Source organism: Dioscorea cayenensis, unplaced genomic scaffold (genome assembly GCF_009730915.1).
Source record: "Dioscorea cayenensis subsp. rotundata cultivar TDr96_F1 unplaced genomic scaffold, TDr96_F1_v2_PseudoChromosome.rev07_lg8_w22 25.fasta BLBR01000349.1, whole genome shotgun sequence".
In the NCBI taxonomy this organism is placed as follows: domain Eukaryota; kingdom Viridiplantae; phylum Streptophyta; class Magnoliopsida; order Dioscoreales; family Dioscoreaceae; genus Dioscorea; species Dioscorea cayenensis.
In genome coordinates this window covers 53255-69039 of record NW_024086740.1, presented here as the reverse complement: position 1 = coordinate 69039, position 15785 = coordinate 53255, and the positions used below count along the sequence as shown (strand labels likewise).

The window sequence follows — 15785 nt, the reverse complement described above, 5'->3', positions numbered from 1 at the left end:
TCAACCTTTTGATCTACCAGCCATTTTGACATAGCTAAGAGAGCTGTGATGCTTGTGGAGAACAATCCTAAGGCTCCTTATGTAGGAAATTAGGGATCTCTTGACTCAAGCTATCACCTGGAATATTTGATTTGAGCGAAATAAGCATATTTTTAATACAAAGTCTCTTCCTTTGACAGCGGTTATTTTAAAGATTGATCATATGCTATTATTGTGGTTATCTACTGTTCTGCAAATGAAGAGAGTCTGAGGATTCCATCACTATAATCAAACTCAGTCTAAAGTTTATGGGACCTCACACTCCCCAAGGAGCGTTGTACTATGTTCTTGATGTTCAATCCATCATTAGTGGACCCGCAGTACTTGTATTCTACGAGTTTCTAATAGTCCTTTCTGTCTTATTGATATATATATATATATATTTACTTTTTTTATATTAATAAAAGTGATTTATCTAATTTTTTTTAAATCATTTTAATCCTTAAAATAGAAATTAAAAAAAATTTGCTTTGGTCTTCAGATTATAATGATTGAGTACTGAATAAAACCATGCCATTTTGTTGTTATTATTATAAGCTTTGTTAGTCTGGAGCCATTCCAACCGCAAACACAAACGCAATCTTTTGTGAATCACATGCATACTGTATCCAACATACTAGATTTGACATGCTTCCGCGCATCAACCGTTTACCTTCGTCCTCGTTCACAGTAATAAACAGCCTAACCACAACCGAAGCCCCCGCACGAACCATCTTATCCCTTTCGTGCCTCTTACTACTAAACAGCCTAACCACAACCGAAGTCTGAATTCGAACTTTGTATTCGGTTTCCATGGCTTCTGTTCTATCTCCGCCAATGGCCAAAGCTCTTAGCTCCAGCTCGCCGCCGGTTCGCCGACCTCGTCGTCGCTTCTTCAGTGTTTCGGCTGATATCAAAGAATCCTCTTCTCTTCTGTTTCTGTATCAGTGGCCAACAAAGAAGCGGGAGCGACGGAGCCGGTTATCTCGCCTCCGCCGGGATTCAAGCCCCCGGAGCCGAAGCCGTTCACCGTCGGGGAGGGCCAGATTCTCGATATCATCACCGCTTCTCTCGCCCTGCCTTTGCGCTTCGGCTCGGGAACCTTCGTCCTAGGGTTTGAATCTTGACCGTGTTCTTTGTTTTGATTCAATCGTCTCTTTATATCTCTGGATTATATTTGTGTGATCTTATGATTTTGAGGGTAGTTTCAAATAGATGTCATAAATTTCAAGTGTGAATATGAGAGATTGACTATTTGAAATATCTGAACTTGGTTGAAGGATTTAAGTAAATTTCATAGTTATTTTTTCGTTTTTACTTTCTTTTAACTACAGATTGCCTAATTCGTTTGTATGTTGTTGCTTATGACAGATATTTATCCTCAATTGTGTCTCCTGATGAAATTGGACCGGATGAATATGCTCTGGATGTTCAAGGTAATTCAACAATGCGTATAGTGTTCTTATTCTATTTTTTCACTAGGTGCTGTGGCGGTTTTCAGGAATGTTGATAATTCTGCGTAGTTCCACTTATTATAAGATTGATATCATCTTTTGAGAAATGGTTTGGCATGGAACAAGACGTGCGTCAACACACCTTCACTGATTGTTTTTTTCTTCTTTGTTACATTGGGTTTATAATATCATATTTTTAATTGGTTATCCTACATTCTAAATACCTATGTTGTTGTTGTTGTTTTATTATGAATTGATTGAATTGTACCATTTAAAAGATCATGCTTATCAGGTAAGAAGGTGAAAGAGACATGCAAGTTAGGCCCTCGCCCAGAGAAGCCTATTGAAATATATGAATTTGAAAGGTATCCATGTACTTGTGAACCACTGCAAGCAAACATCATTTTTAATTTTGATCCTAGTATCTCCCAGGTTTTGTGATAAAAACATATTATTTTTGTGATAGAAATTATGCATTTTGTGAAACTTGGTATGAAGGAATTATTAAATGATTGTGCTTGTTGTGTGCATGGACTTTCATTGGGGAAATGTTCAGCTGTCCATTTTGTCGGAAGGTGATTCTGTTACCCTAGTCTTTGCAGGATACCACTTTCTGTTGTTGATCTAACTTTATCTATTTAGTCTTTAGCATGTGCAATGTATCTTCAATGCTTCATAGGTCAGGGAGATGGTAAGCATACTGGACCTTGATGTATTGTTCTATCCTTGCCCAAGAAATGGTCCAAATTTCCGTCCCAAAGTTCTGCAGATGGGTGGAAAGCAACAGTTTCCTTACATGGTCTGGTAACACTACTTAACTGTTGATACATGTCCAAAATGATAATTCTAAAAATTCACAATTCAACAAACCTTGATTTCTAGTAAAATCTACTTTTAGCGGCTCATAAAAGATCTGCCTCTGCATCATATAACCATTCAGTTAATTTAGTTATATATATAATGACATTCCCTGGTTCTAATCATACATGACACAGAAAGATGTTAAAAATCTTAACTTCCCCTCTGTTTTTGTGCCCAATTCTGTTTGAATGTCTGAGCACTCAGAGCTTGTAATATTTCTCTACTTTAGGTTTCATAAAAAAGAAAAAATCTATGCTTCATGATGGCTTGTACTTTTGACCTTACTAAATGCTTTTGGATGTGAAACTGTTATGATTTTTTTTACACTTTTATGATTGATTTTGATAGAGAGCATAGGATGTTTTGCTTACGCCCTATGGAAATAAGAATTTTTTGTTAGCATTAGTTTCATCATGAATGGAAAGAAAAATGAGCAAGGGGATCGAGAAGATTGAAAATTTTCTCAAGTTGCTTCACCCATGAATAAGTTCTAACTTTATTATGAGAAAATTTGATAATACAATATTTGGATGTTGATAAGCTTTTAAAACCTAAATGCAGGTGGACCCAAATACAGGTGTTGCCATGTATGAATCAGACAATATAATAAAGTATCTGGCTGATAAATATGGTGTGTTTACTCTCTCCAAGTTCTTCTTAGTTTGCCGTTGATTGAATCTGGTGTCCATGTTTTTATTGCTCCTTCACACTAATACATTCTATACTTATTCGTATATACACATATATTTACTGTCATGAGCCGCTTTGTTGTAAGATCATTGTAAGCTGTTCTTTATAATTTCATCCATGTATCTTATGCCAACTTTCCCATGTTTACCTGCCCAGGTGATGGAACTGTCCCTTTGATGTTATCACTTGGTTTTCTCACTGTAAGCTATGCAAAAACATACTTGAGTAAATTATATTTTAATATATTATTTAAAAAGTTACTGAAGACCTCCTCTTCCTCTTGTTTTCTTGGCTGCCTTTTTCTTCATTTGTCCTTTTGTAGACATTAACTGCTGGATTGGCAATGCTTCCGCGCATGAGGAGGGTAAGATTTATGCCCGTTTGTTATCGTGAAAATGTCTCTTCACATGTTATTAGTTATTTTGACTTGTATTGGTTTAGGTAGAGAATATGACTGATGATTTGGATTGTCTATCCTATCAGGTCAAATCAAAGTTGAGCTCTACATTCAAATATGCACTAGTTACATAATTACCTAGAAATAAGAATTTACAATCTTCTATATTTCTCAGCACATGAAGACATAAGTATGGCCTACTCTAGGCCTGATGTTAACCATCTGAGAGGGTGATAGACTACTAGAAGCACGACTTTGATCGAGCTTTGCGGTGAAAGCTTGTTGTTGCTTTTATCAAATTGTGGATAGTCAAACATATCCTTTTAGTTTTGTAATTTAAGCACACAACCTCAAAACTATGCTATACTAAGAAAGTCCTGACAAGGGATGTTATGAGGTTCAGCCTGGAGAGCTGCCTTCATTTTTAAATTTAGTGTATAGCAACTAAAAAAGAAGTGAAGTAGATATCTCATATTTTACTGCACTGGTGAAATGATTTTGGAACTTTGCTCATTTGTGTAAAGGATTGTTTGTAACATTTAACTTGTCTAGAGCCTTCTCTGTCACCTCTGATTTTGAGTATGATTTGTTTTGCAGGGCTCTTCTTATCTGCCTGCAAAATTGCCACCACAGCCCCTTGTGTATTGGGCATATGAGGTTTTATTTCTGTTAACATACGCTAATATTAATTTGCCTGATTACTTTGTTCACCTCATATCACTGGTTTTTCTTTATCTTGTAGGGTTCACCCTTTTGCAGACTTGTACGTGAAGTTCTAGTGGAGCTAGAATTGCCTCACTTACTTCGCACGTAAATCCTATTTCAGAACTCCCGTATCTTTTGACACATTTTGACATAGTAGTATTCTAAATTCTCAAATCTTAGAATTGCCACACATGGATTACTATTATGTATGCGTGGGCCTTCTTGTACCCATAGTTCACACCAATATGCAAGTAAAACAAAAGCTTTTCAAACTTGGTCTCTCATCGAGAATCTTACTTCAGATTGTATCACAGATTCCTCATTTTCATTTTTACATTGCAGTGTGGCTCGTGGAAGTCCTAAAAGGCAGGAGCTATATAAACAAGCATCACATTTTCAGGTTACTCTGCACTTACTAAAACTTGTGTTCGAATATAAAGGCAATATGATTCCTTTATCAAATCTTCAATTACAGTTTCCATTTCAAAAATTCTCAATCTTTGCACTCATGTCTGTTTGGCAGGCACCATACCTAGAAGACCCAAACACTGGAGTGAAAATGTTTGAAAGCGCAGCCATTGTAGATTACCTAAAAGCCACATACGCTCAATAAAAAAAACTAAGGGAATGTGTTTGCGGTACATCACCCTTTATTTTACATTTGCATTTGTACTTTATGGCCACTTTTAATTTCAATTCCTGAAAATAAAATTGAATGTTGTTTTGAGTATAATTTGCTATCAAAATTTACATTGTACGTCAATGTCAGTGAAATTTCTTTCGCTCTCAGGGACCCAGTTTGACTTGATTAAAGACTTTCAGAAGCCGACATAAGAATGTAAATGGTTAGTGTTGCTCTTCTCAAACATATCATGTCTCTGTAAATCAAAATTGTGTATTGACTTGTTAAATATAGAATTTGGTAAATGTTAACGTTTAATTGTGGCTCTAATTGACGTATTGGCTCTATTGACAGCAAGAATTCAACAAAACCAAAATTGCCCTAAGAAAAAATCAGAAGAACATGAGTGGGAACACCAGGAAAATAAGTGAACCAATGAAAACTACCGAACATCCCATCAACTCGTTAGTTCAAAAAAACTGAAGGAGAAAGGCAGAAAGTCATAAAAGAAGAAAATTAATAATAATAATAATAAGTGGTAATTGTCAAAAACCTCTTGACAATTTTCTTTATGGACAATTACTCTTAATTTTTAGTATCATCAAAAAACCCTTTTTTTTTCTCAACTCGCTTTTCAACCTATCATGCATCTAACGGATAGAAACAAAGTTAGTTAAATTTTCATGTTGTATGGGAAGTTGTGGACAACCACCATATAGTGTGAAATGACCATCATGCCCATTATGTAACCACTTTGGCGTTTGAGAAGAAAAAACCAGAAGATAAACATGTTTTTTTTTGGGTAATCGCGAGAGAACTTCATCTTTATTGGCAGAACTTTTTTCTTCTCTTTGGCCTTTCATCTACTTGCAAGAGAGGACCCGCACTTATTTCCCTTGTTCGCCGAGCGTTTGATCCTCAAGGATACCGTGTTATGGAGAAAATAGTTACTGGAAGCAAGTTTCCTTAGGATCTATGTTGTCATTCCTCGAATGCAAAGAGGTAATAAGTCATTGAGAATTTGTGTTATAGTTTTACATTATATGTTAATGGGTATCTAATTAAGTTTAGTAGTTTCTGTTAATAGTTTTGGGTTTCTGTTTACAAATACACTTTTTACGTTTAACAATAGTTGTTTTTGTTTAAGTTATCTTGTTTCCGTTTGTCAATCCCGGTTTCTGTTTAAGCTAACACGTTTCAGTTTAATAGTCTTGGTTTCTGTTTAACAATAGCTTTTTTTTAAATTACCTTGTTTCCATTTATCAAGTCAGGTTTGTGTTTAAGCTAACACGCTCATCCATTACAACATAGATCACATAAAAACAATCACATGACAAGCAACAATAACCATTCAAATCGATTTCTAGCCAAAATCAAACAACCAAAATTACTAACAAATCAATAAAATGATCCAAAAAAATTCGATCTTCAAAGTCAAATGCCAAAAACATCACCAAATCAATTAAACAAAATAGAAAAAAACAAGAACCAGAACTTTAGGGAATCGGAACGTAAAAGAGCCACATTTTCATGGATATATGGATCAATCTCTCCGGCTCCGAGTTGAACCAGGCGGCCGAGAGAAATGATGTAGCTTTTCGCCTCCAAGCTTTGCAAAGCGAGGGATTCATGACTCAGTGAAGGGAGTGAAGAAGAGGAGAACAATAGGGACATAGTCCCGTTCACAACCTCTCTATCTCTTTCTTTGTTTCTTTAGTATTAAATGCACATCTAATTTATCGGCTTATTTGCATATTACCCCCTCAAATCCTCTCTAATTCTCAATTAATTCTTGTTCAATAAACTTTAGACTATTTTACCGTAATCCTTTAAATCATGCAGATTTCTATCAATATTTCCCTCTGAATTTAGAAATTATTACCCCTTCAAATCCTCTCTAATTCTTAATTAATTCTTGCTCGGGTTTGAAAATTATCTTTATTTAAAATATGATATAATAAAATGTGAATTTGAATATGAGTTATTAGAAGTTGAAGAAGTACATTAAATATAAAGATAAATTTTAACGTTTTACGTTTAACAATAGTTGTTTTTGTCTAAGTTATTATGTTCCCGTTTATCAATCCCGGTTTCCGTTTAAGTTAACACGTTTCCATGTAACAGTCTCAATTACTGTTTAAATTTACTCGTTTATATTTATCTGATTACGTTAAAACGCATTGTTAAATGTTTTACTTTTAATTTGCTGGGTTTCAATAGTTTTACATTATATGTTAATGCGTATTTGATTAAGTTTACTAGTTTGCGTTTAATAGTTTTGGTTTCTATTTATGAATACATTTTTTACATTTAACAATAGGTTTTTTTGTTTAAGTTATCTTGTTTCCGTTTATCAATCCGGGTTCTCTATTTAAGTTAACGTGTTTCCGTTTAATAGTCTTGATTTCTGTTTAACAATAGTTATTTTTGTTTAAAATTACCTTGTTTCCGTTTCATTATCCGGGTTTGTGTTTAAGCTAACGCGCTCCCAACAATCGGCCTCATGATAAACATTCTGACAATTTCAAATTTATCAATACAAAAAATTGACATAAATCGGATGAATATGAATTAAAAAAACACACACATGTACCAATTCAGAATCTTCAAGGGGATCGACATAAGCCCTAAATCGGTCCTCCATCTCAAGCATCTTCCTTCCTCTCTTACAAAACACCTAATACCTTTCACCCTCCTCATCCTCCTTCCGCCCATCAGATTTCTTCAGTTTTCCAAAGCACAGCATATCCCCCATCGGTATATCGATCCTCGCCGGCCTCTTCCTCTTCAAGGCCGAGCCGAGGTCGGGCCTTTCCCACCCAACTCAGTCGTCAAACTAGAAGGCGAACCCAAAGAATCCATAGCAATCGAAGGTGGCGACGAAAATGGTCGAAGCCCACAAGAGATGCGCGGTGAAGCTCAATGTCCTCCAAAAAATGTTTGAAAAGAAGGTAAAAAAAACTGAGTGATTTGATGTTTGAAAGTACAATTTTCAAAAGGATGATGTTTTTTTTCCACCATTGCCAAGGGTAAAGATGGAATTCAATTAAATAAACTAAACAGAATGAGCTGTAGGGGGCAAAAATTGAAGTGAAACAAAAAGGAAGGGCTATATGCCAAATTCAGAAGTCAGAGGGGCTGTTTGGAAAGTTTTGAAACTGTTAGGGGTAAAAAATAATTTTTCCTATATAATAATAATATCACACGTGTCAGGTAAAAATTTTTCCAGTCAAAACCATATATAATATTATAATAATATTCAAATATTGATAATATGATATATTATACTATATTGTTCTAATTTACAACTTTTAAAAATATAAATAATTATCTTATTACTTTTCAAAAGGTAGTAATAGATTAATTTATTTAATGATAAATTAAAGAAAATACAAGAAACAAATAGCTGACTCTCTAATTAGGTCCCCCTAATCAGTTAAAACCTGACCTTACATAAACAAACTAGCCTCCAGCTTGCACTTAAACCAATCCAATTTGGGCTAAATACTCCTAAACAAACTTGAATCAACCTCAGATTCACTAAACCAAGCTTAATTTAATCAACTAGCCTTGAACCAATTCCAATTTTTATACAAATCTCTTGAACCAGCTTGGTTTAACTGAACCAAATTCTCCTTGAATTGGCTCACTCCATAATCATTAGCTCAAAATTTTAACCAAGCCCAAATCAATCTCAACCAACTTAACTTAGCCAAAACAATTCAAGGGCAACCACAACTCAATTACACATTGAGTCCAAATCAAATCAAATCCTTAATTGGTTGCACCAAACCAATTCTTTAACGTCATTCAAACCCAAATGAACCTAACCCACTTCAACTTGGTTAGCCAAACCCAACTCCCATCTAATTGAATGAGCTTTACTAATACAAATCAAGCCCACTTCACTTGATTTGATCAAGTCCAACTCAACCAATTTGGCTAAGCTTAACCATTTAATTTCTAACCATTATCATCACCGTCTTCATCATCAACTTAATTAACCAAAACAAACCCTAATTCCGTTACTACAGTAATCTACATCTACAAAAAATCCGAGAATTCCTCCACCATTCCAAGCAAAATAATCTTAAATACAAGGGTTTTCCAAAACAATTTGAAGCATTTATCATCTACAACAATAAATCATGTTTTTGCCACTCAAATCCAAGCCAAATCTCACAAAAACATGTAAAAAAAAAAATCTAACATGTTTGCCCAAGCTTTTGAACCAAACATTATGCATCATCCAAACCAAGAAGACTCTTACCAAGCAAGCAACCACTCTGACGAACTCCTTCCGGTGATTTCCAACCCATCTCCTCAAAGCCTCCTATTTTTTTTTAAAGGCCATTAACGGAGAAGAAAGCTTCAACTAAACCAGGGTCGGTCTTAGTGAAAATAAGGCCCTAGGCAAAATCATAAAAAAAAAATTTCATTATTTTTATTAAATAATAAATTACATAATAAAATAAAAATAATATGAATTACTGTCAATAATTACGATAAATAAAATATTAAAATTAAAAAAATCTGGAGATATCCTTATAATCATTTGTTTAATTACTGCAATGCATAAAAAAAAAAGAAGAAAAAATCAATTAAAGTTCACTTTTCTTGACTTTTGAAATGCAAAATTATCAGTTAACCCCTTAAAATAGAAGTGTAGAGGCTTTTGTTTTGTTTTGTTTTGTTTTTGTTTTTTTATTTAATATTTTGGAATGTTAGAATGTTAAGATTATTAAGATTGTAAGGTTACAAACTTACAATGCTAACGTTAGATTCAAGTCTCAATATTAACTTTATTAATCCATTTTATAGATTACAAAGGCATCATAAATATTATAAAACCAAATTTATTACATCTTGTATGATCATGAATCAATTAAATAAGATTAATTTTACTCCCTCCGTTCCTTTTTATCTATCACAAATCCATGTCCCTTTTTATCTGTCACAAATCCATGTTCTTTTTTATCTATCGTTTTCTAACATCAAGTCATTTATTATTTTTTTTCCAAAATTATCTTTAACATTCTATTCAATTCTCTTCTTGGAATTAAATATGAGAGAGAAATGTGAAGATATAAATTAAGGGTAATTTTGGAGAGATAATTAATTTTTTATAAAATTTTGTGAAATAACTAAGTTTTTTGGTACGTGAGATTCGCTTAACTACGACAGATAAAAAAGGAGCGGAGGGAGTATAGTTTAAAAAGACTTAAATTTCAAAATCATAGCTATATTGTAACCTTAGAACCAAGTGGTCCAAGTCCCAATATTAACTTCATTAATCCATTTAATAGATTATAATGCTACCAAATTTATTACATCTTGATATCATCATGATCAATTAAGATAAATTTTATAGTTTAAAAAAATTTAAATTTCATTATCGTAACTATGTGGATAGATATTAGATAATAATAAATAAAATTTTTTTAAATATAATTAAAAAAATTGTGGGGTCCTAGACAATTGTGAGGCCTTATTATAACAATAAAATTATTGGATATTAATCATAAATTAAATTTTATAATTTAAAAACATTTAAAATTTTATAAGATAAGATAATAATAATTAATGATTTTAAATATATATATTTAAAAATAAAAAATAAAAATTTTTGGGGACCCTATATTATCTAGGGGCCCTAGGCATAGGCCTTGGTCGCCTATGCCTAGGGTCGAGCTTGAACTAAACTCATCAACTATTTTTTTCTTTTAACTTTAAGACTATGTTTGATTGGCAACATGGAAAATGGCTGGAAATTTTTTTTTTCATGAAATATTTTTCCATGGAAAAATTTTCCATAGAAAATGAAAAAATAGTCGTTTGATAGGCATTATATTCTAGCGAAAAAATTAAAAAATTTCTATGGAAAATTCAGATTTTGTTGTTTTATTACTCTTATTTTATCATAGAAAAAACCACATTTGTTGTTTGATTGCATCAATTTTCCCTAAAAAAAGTCACATTTTCCATAGAAATTTTTTTAAAAAAATTAGTAAAATTGTTGAAAAATATTTAAAAAAACATTTGATAATTATTAACAACACTACGTGGAATTGAATCTTATCATCAAAACGCCTCGGGATCTATTCACTGATCTGGATAAATTTATTTAAAATATTATCCAGTTATATAATTTATCTTTTTTTAATTTAAAAAAAAGGAAATAAATTAAAGTTGATCCTTATTCAAATTTGATTTGCCTCGCACGTTATTTTTTCACATAGCCCCTTACGTTTTCCTGAAAAACTTTTCCCAGAGTGGAGGTAGAAAAACATTTTTCACTAATTTGAGGGAAAATAGGGTCACGTGATAGAGTTTGTGGAAAAATTTTCCACGGAAAATTTTGGCAAACAAACAGCCCATTAAGCTGGAAAATGACCCATGAAAAAAATTTTTTTCAGGGAAAAAGGGCAATCAAACACAGCCTTATTTCTGCCGAAATTCACTTTTCAGTTCCTATCAGGAAAGAGCCTTACAAAAAGTTCACTGCAAACTCTCCAACGGTCCCTATATCATAAAACTAATATTTCAAAAAAGTCCCTGCCAACTTACCTTTCAGTCATTGGTCTCTGGAAATACTTCAAATCAAATCCTCTTATTTACTTGTGAACCCAAAATCTTCTATAATCCCTCACATATAAGTTCTTGTGTTTTCCATTTGGGCTCCTCTATAGAACTGCTCTATAGAATAATTTCACTACAAATGTGATAATATCATGAATATAATTTCCAATAGGTATCCAAAGGTTAAGGGTATTTGTGGTACTCCGGTCTTCTTTCTTTGTTTGTTGCTTTGTTATCTTAGTTGTCTTAATTGTTTTCTCAGTTTTCTTAGGTTTTGGGCTTCTTGCCGAGCATTTGGTGATGTTTTGAGAGTCATTTGGAGTGCGTGTGTTGTGCACAGGCCGCACAACCCCTCTTGGGAGCTGTGCAGCATCTTGTGCGGCCGCACAGGGTGCCGCACACCCCAGGCAGAGGGTGTGCAGGCCCGCACACCAACCCGCACATCCTTCTGCCTAGGGTGTGCGGCACTGCTCAGGCTACGAGGCCGCACACGCATGGTTTTATTGTTTTTAAGCCCATTTGGACCTCTTTTCCTCACCTTTCTTCTCTCAAAGCCCTCCCATCCTCCCATCTTCTCTTCCTCTACCATTTTTTGAGGTTTAAGAGCTGGTTTTGGAGGGATTCTTTGGGCTTATTCTTGGATCTTAGACTTCAATCTCATCTTTGGTCAAGGTAAGCTTCCTTTCTTCCTTTCCTTCCTTGTTATTTTGATGGTTGAAACTAGGGTTAGTTTGTGAGTTTGATTTTGAGCTTGATTTCTTGTTCTCCTTCTTATTTGTGTTGGTGAATCTAAAAAGAAGTGTTTGCCTTGGTTTGTTTAGCTTCGATCTAGTGTAATCCTTGAGTGTTCTTCCTCCTTGTTTTCTTAGTTACTGTAGCACATGTGATTTCCCCTTGTTTTCTTGGTTTCCTTGGGTTAGAGAGAAGCTTAAAATGCTTTAGGATCTCATTAGCAACCTCAAGAGTTTGTTTGAGTAAACCCTCGAGTCGAGTAGTGTTATTTGGTATAGAAACCTAGGATTTCTTTGCTTGGCTCTGTGCTAATCCTTGTTGTTGTTTTGATTTCTCAAGGAGTTGAAGTTGTGGCTCAAAGTAAAGAGCTAGCCGAGGACTAGCGTCCAAGGAAGGGAAATCATCAAAGTTGTGAGTGGGACTATTAAGCATAATTCTATTAGAAAAATACCAATAATATATACAAACATTTCATTGCATAAGTAAAGTTTTATTGGTTTTACAATTGAGTTGCATTACTTTGAATGATGGTTTATTTATTGTTAAAAACTCTTGAAAGGTCTCTTTTGGTATTTTAAAACTATACTTGGATCATGATTAAGTTTATTATCTGTGTTTGGATAGACATCATATAGATCTTGAAAACTTTATTATTTAATCATAGCTTTCAATGTGAATGTTTGATACTCTTGTTATAATATCAAAAAAGTTTATGTAAACTATTTATGCAACACATTTCATGTTATTGTTGATGTTATGATTGAAATGTTTACTCAAGGATCTCATATCCCAATGATGCTAGGTTGATGAAAAGATATCAGTTTGAGATGTTTTGGATTTAACATAAAAATGGTTTTACATTTTTTTTAAATGAAGAGTTATCAATGTTAAAAGTTCTTGAAATGTTTTCTACAGTATTTGGAAATTATATTGAATTGTGATTTGGTTTATTTCAAAGAACTTGATAAAGAACATATTACTTGTGAAAAGAAACCATATATTTTGGTTATTATATATGTTTTGAAGAGCATGTTTTTATGAAATTTGATATTCTTGTTATGATGTTGGAGGAGTTGTGCAAAACTAAGTTGAAATACATTTTGATGATGTTATACTTGAAGTGAATTTTCAAGGATTATTCTCGACTTGATGTTTTCTTGATGAAAAGGGTTTCATTGAAGATGTTATGATCAATTAATTCACTCTTTGAGTGAAAGTTATATATGTGAAAACTTGTGATCTCTCGATGAGAACTATGCTATCATGTTGATGCATATATTGAGCATACGGGCTGGATTGCTATTTAAATGTTTTGATGGTGACATTGGAGCCGAGCTCCGATGCTTACTGCAGTAAGAAGTGGACAGTTTCCACGGGCCGACCTAGTTGAGGTGGCGTGGAAAATTGTCAAACCAGTTATGCCATTTCAGGTGGGAGTGTAGAGCCCTAACTTGGATATAGTTGGGTTATTCGGAGTCGCCACATGAACTTCCCAACGGCCAATGCCAAGATACATGCATCTTGGTGGCTCCTGACTTAACCGAGGCCACGGTTAGCGATGGAGGGGTTTCGAGGCTAACACATCTTAAACTTTTGAATTGTTGAGTTACTAAAAAGGGTGTTTAACCTTGGGTTTTGGCCTTGTAATTAATCGTGGATGATTTCAAAAGATTTTATTTTTTGCATTCCATTGAGGAAGTTAAATTTCCTTATGTTATACTGGTTATTTTAAGTATATTATTTATTGTTGAACTTGTGAAACCTTTAACTTGTGAGAATGCTTAAACCTTGTATTTTATAATTTGTTATATCTATATTTATATTAAGAAGATCTTATTTATTTGTAGTATTGCAAAGTCTGGTTTGTTGCTTAACTTACTTTTTTTAAATAGCTTGAACTCATGTTTGACATTCCTTCGATCGGAGGTTTTGAGACTCTAAATTGAGTAGAAAGATTTCTATGTATTATCTTTTGTTATGCTAAGCTAGAGATTACTCTTATATGATTTATAACTATAGTTATATTTTACATATGTATATAACTATGTTCTAAATTATTAGTATTATCGGTGAAGTATTATTCGAATGATTTACATCTTGCATTTTGCTAATATATATATTTATTATTTTGGTATATTTCTGGTGGAGTTGTGGTAACCTTCCCTCACTGAGTAACTGTGGTTTTAGTGTAGTTACTTGAGTCATTTGTATAGATTCCCAGTTCTTGTTTTGTAGCATGTAGAATCCATTAATGTAAACTTCTCGTTAACTTTTGTGCACTCATTTCTGTATCTTAAGAACCCTTGTATTAGTTGTGGTCTAAGTATTGCTTGAGAAACCACACTCAGTGTTTGGTTTGTTAAAATTTTGTATTCTGAAGTGTGAGCGTTATGTCTCCTATCTGTAGTTTGTCAAGTTAGTTTTGTGTAAAGAATTGTTCATTCAGTTTATTGTTGAGTTATTCCTATTTGTTATAGTTGTTTTGTACAGGGAACATGTTAGCCTTACGGTGATCTAGGGCTGACGCAAGTGTTTAGCCTCCCCTTGGTTGTCGTGGCGGTATGTCACGTGTGGGACTCGTGGTTCGGGGCGTGACAGTATTACAGTAGAAAGTACATTAAATATAAGAATATGGTGAATTTAAAAAAACACTATTTAATGTTGCACAAAATTTCCAAATGGACAAGTAAAAAGAAACAAAAAAAAAGCTTTAAAATGTGACAAGCAAAAGGAACGGAGGAGGGATTATAATTTTATCGTGGTGTTTTTATGAAAAATAAATATTTTTTTATCGTAACTCCATTTGGCTCAAAATTATTTTTTAATTTTGATGAAAACAATATTATTTAATTGTATTATTTGCTATGAATATTAATATTATTTGTGGTCACTCTTTAATGATTATACCATTTATATGTATCCGTACATTCAAACTTCAAAGTATATTATTTTTTTATTTTTTTAAATTTATAATTTGGTATTTAAGAAAGTTTGTTTAATAAAATTAGAGAATTGTTCCATATGTTAATAGTAGTGGAATCAATAAAAGATTTTTCAAAATTTAGATTAAATTTGTTATTTTTAAAACTTTGAGGAACAATATAGTTTTAAATATTATTATCAAAATTATTTATGATAATTAATTATTTTTCTGGTGCGAACATTATTATTGACATCATCTATTGCATCAATCTCTCATGTACAACATGAGTACAATAATAATAATAGCAAGGTAATGTAAAATTGTGTTTCTTAACTAATTTATAGTCTTATACACATCAAAATCCTATTATAAAAATATTATCTTCGTTATATCGATAAAAATATTTATATATATATATATTGTGTGTATAATTTAAAGTATTGCTATATTTATTTATAATTTTCAATTTCATGTTTTATTTATCCAACGCCATCCCACCCCTAGGGGTGTAAATGAGCCAAGTTACTCGTGAGCTACTCGAGATCGGCTCGGTCAATACATGAATTCGATTCGATTTTTCATGAGCCGAACCAAGCTCGAGATTCTAATTTACGTTATCGAGTCAAGCTTGAGCCCAAACATACTCAGCTTGTGAGGCTCGCTAGCGTAAACGAGCTTATATATATAATATTAAATTATTTATATATTAATTACAAAAATATATAATTAAATAAATATATTAAATTGCTTACATTATACATATATTATCCTAATTCGAGTTTAAACGAGCCGAGCTCGAGCTAC

At 33.0% G+C, this 15785-nt stretch overlaps 1 pseudogene; it reads left to right on the top strand.

The window, feature by feature from the left end:
• Nucleotides 1–691: 691 nt before the first annotated feature.
• On the top strand, nucleotides 692–4912 carry LOC120254124 (annotated as a pseudogene).
• Nucleotides 4913–15785: the final 10873 nt, after the last annotated feature.